Source organism: Microcebus murinus, chromosome 7 (genome assembly GCF_040939455.1).
Source record: "Microcebus murinus isolate Inina chromosome 7, M.murinus_Inina_mat1.0, whole genome shotgun sequence".
In the NCBI taxonomy this organism is placed as follows: Eukaryota; Metazoa; Chordata; class Mammalia; order Primates; family Cheirogaleidae; genus Microcebus; species Microcebus murinus.
This window is the reverse complement of record NC_134110.1, coordinates 67,493,531-67,497,236: the sequence shown is the minus strand read 5'-3', so window position 1 is coordinate 67,497,236 and position 3,706 is coordinate 67,493,531.

Here is a 3,706-nt window from a genome sequence, read left to right as displayed (position 1 = left end):
AAGAAGAATATATTTTATTAAAACCAAGATATCTAAAATATTATAGGTTGACTATCCCTAATCTGAAAATCCAAAACCCCAAATGTTCCAAAATCTGAAACTTTTTGAGCACCAACATGATACTCAAAGGAAATGCTCACTGGGGGATTTTGGATTTTGGATTTTTGGATTAGGGACGCTTAGCTGATAAGTATAATATAAATATTCCAAAGTCAGAACATAATCCAAAATCCAAAAAACTTCTGGTCCCAAGAATTTCAAATAAGGGACACTCAACCAGTATCATGTAAACAGTATAAAAATTTAATGAGGTAATTTACATTGATTTTTTTACATGCCAAGTCTTTTACATTTTGTGTATATTTTACAGCACATCTCGATTTGAATGTTACATTTTCTTCTAAAATACTGTATTTAGAGTTCATAAAATTTACAACAAAAATGTAGACTCACAAACCTAAGTTGTCTTATACGCATGCTTCAAAGTTTTCCAATGATAGAATTAAATATCAGTTTTTAAATTTTAGTTTGAATTAAAATTAAATAAAATTAAAATTTTGGCTCTTTAATTGCACTAGACACATTTCAGGTGCTCAGTGGCCACATGTGGCTAGTGGCCGCCATATCGAACAACGCAGGTATTTTTAAGGCGGACAACTAAGCCTATATTATTCTGTTGTTATCATTCTTAACCAGTGTTTTTATCCCCAGCACGATTCAATTATGATTGTTTCAGTCACTGTCCTATTTAAAGCAGAGCTATATATCTGGAGAAAAGAGTCTTTCAGGATTCCTCCTCTTCCCTGCTCCTTCACTCTGGAAGCAACGGCACCGAGGCGGCTTGTGTCAGCACCGTGGTGGAGGTGGGTTGCCCTCTAGTATCCTCTCCCCATCTCTTTCTTAGTAACACACCTCTCAATTTGTTTGGGGCAGCAGTGTGCCCAGCTACAAGAATGGCACAGTCTTGGCTAATGAAGTATAAGAGAAGCCTAACCCATCTGCAGAAGAGGGGCCACTGGTCTGTGTACAACGTCTGGGTCCCCTGCCCTTTACAATGGTGATGCAGCTGGTTCCGTCCGGCCTTTGGAGGTGCACCAATATCATCACCTGAACACTGCACCTTCTCCTTGTCCCAAAGCCAGGTCCCTTCCTGCCCACTCAGAGGTCTGTGTTCCCCCAGTGTACCATATGGGACTCTCTAGATCACACCACGTGCAGGCCATCTCTCTGCCTGACCATGCCACATTGTCCTTTCTGCTCTTCTACAGCCTCCCCCGGTAAGGTCGGCTCCTCCCAGATTTCCAAACTAGAAGTGGGGCACAAGCCCCCTCTGCCTTTGACTTTCCCTTTAATCCAACTGGGGACTCCATGATTTCTATATTCCGCTCTTCAAAAAAAATCCAAGCCATGGCTCAACAGTAGTCACACCTGTCCCAAACCTCTTGGCTCTTGCTGTTATTCATGCTTTTATGTATTATTTCAGTTGCAAGAGAACTACTATTCTGCTATCATCTTCTGCATTTTCTCTATCTTATATCTTGTGGTAAACCATGAACATATACCCCCAAGGTGTGCTTTTCAGGCCATCTCTAAACTAGAAAAAAATAAATGGAATCCAACACGGATGATCTTCACTTTGGACTTTCAGTGAGTTTAGGCTGCACCACACTCATTGCTCATTGGCGTGGGATACCTCAGGAAATTCTGAACATGCAGAGTTGCACATAATTCTACTGCAACAGAACCTACATAGATTATTGCAAAATTCTCCAAGGTAATCTATATTTAATATTTTTCTGTCACTCACCAAACTGAATTAATTTGGCAATATATTGTAAAAAAGAAGTGCTTAAAAATAACTTCAAAAAGAATAGCAATATATCAAGAGCCAGATTTTTAGAAAGCTAATCATAGTAACTTAAATCTTAGAGTGCTTCTTTAGCTTTTTAAAAGATTTTTTCATACCCTTTATAATAAATAAATCCTTTATTTAACTAGAATGCAGTGCTTTAAGTCATGTTTTCTGCTTAAAAGTAAACAAACAAACCTTAAGCAGTGCATCACTTAGGAATGTATTGGCTGTAAGTAAGGGAAACCTTGACTCAACTGACTTAAAAGATAATGAGTTATTATTTCATACACTAGTGAGCCCAGAATTGGGTAGTCTCAAAGTTCAGCCTTTCTCAAGAACAAGGAGACCCTTTCCCAGGAGTCTTCACAGACCTCTCAGGTTAATTGCCATGATTGGCTTAGAATAATAGATTTATTTCTTAGGCTTGGAGGAGCCTTTGTCCCAAGCCCATGAAGGTTAATCAAAACTAGGGTTCTATAAGCAAGGAGAAAGGGGGTTGGCTGGTAGGTTGTCAACCAAAAAGTCCACCACAACCATCCTTTATTTTTTGGTTTTTGGTTCAAATGTTTGGCTAATCTTTATTTCATGTGTGGGGGTCATATTCTTCCTTTTTGATGACTGGGGCCGTTGAGATGTCCCCAGCTCCCTAAAGTGTGAGCATCAATATTTCATCACATTGGGCTATAGAATTAGGAGGTTTAAAAGAATGGGCTGAATTTATATTGGCTACTGGCATATATTTTGGAAGGTATATTTTGAGCAAATTATCAACATTTGCTTGTTTGCTTATGATTTACCTTTTAATTTTAAAATACAAGTGCTGAAAAATACTGATGACTATACAGCCAGCCTCCCATTTTAGTTGTTTGGCTACCGGTCACTCTCATTTGATTCCCTAACAACCTACAAAGTGGGGTAATTACTAGACCCTCTAATTAGGATCAGAGAGGTGAAGTAACTCTTCTAGGGCCACATAGCAAGTTCTAGGCTTTCTAGCTGCAGACGTCTCACTAAGCGTAGTGTGATGAGCAAAATAGCCTGAAAACGACCCTGGCTGCTCACTCTGGTCACCTAGACAATGAGCTAGATGGGATTAGAGACCTCCTTCTCCCAGCAGAAGTGGCTAGCCCCAAGCTCAGTGTTCCACAGGACGGGTGGTGTCCTCCCCACTGCAGGAGAGCTATATTATCCTATGGACCCCACGTCCCCAGATACTAGGCAGCTGGCTTTCTCAGCAATTCCCGTAGACAGCTGGGCCCCCAAATCTAGACTACTGGACCAAGCTGCCTATGTCTTCCCACAGTGACGAGGCAGCGTTCCCATCCTTGCTTTATAGAAAAGGTGGAATAAGGGGGGATATTGCTCCTATGTTAGAATATGGACCCACACTACACATCTTGCAGAGCACCCTGGCCTGTCTCTCTGTGAGGCCACAAGAGGTAGGGAACCTATGTCTTTTATTCCTGTGTACCCTGCCTTATAGGTTTACCCTTTCCCCAGTAAAGCCTATTCCTTAACCCAAACCACAGGAACGTGTAGAATCCGTTCTAAACCTGATGCACAACAGGTGGTAACTCAGAAGGGACTCAATTTGCACAATAGTCAGACACCTGCTTCTTTTTTGTAGGTAGATGTATGTATCATTCAATGTCCCCACAAAGGCAAAGCTATTAATACAGAAATGCATCAAAAAACTCATGCAAAAATTTTTTCACCCTTATTTTCAATGTATGCCTTCTAGTTATATTACATTTATCCATTTAAATCATCCTAACTTCTTTCTACAAGATAGAGTATGTATAAATACATGTCAATAAATGTATTATATGTCATACATTGTTTTATCTAAGACTC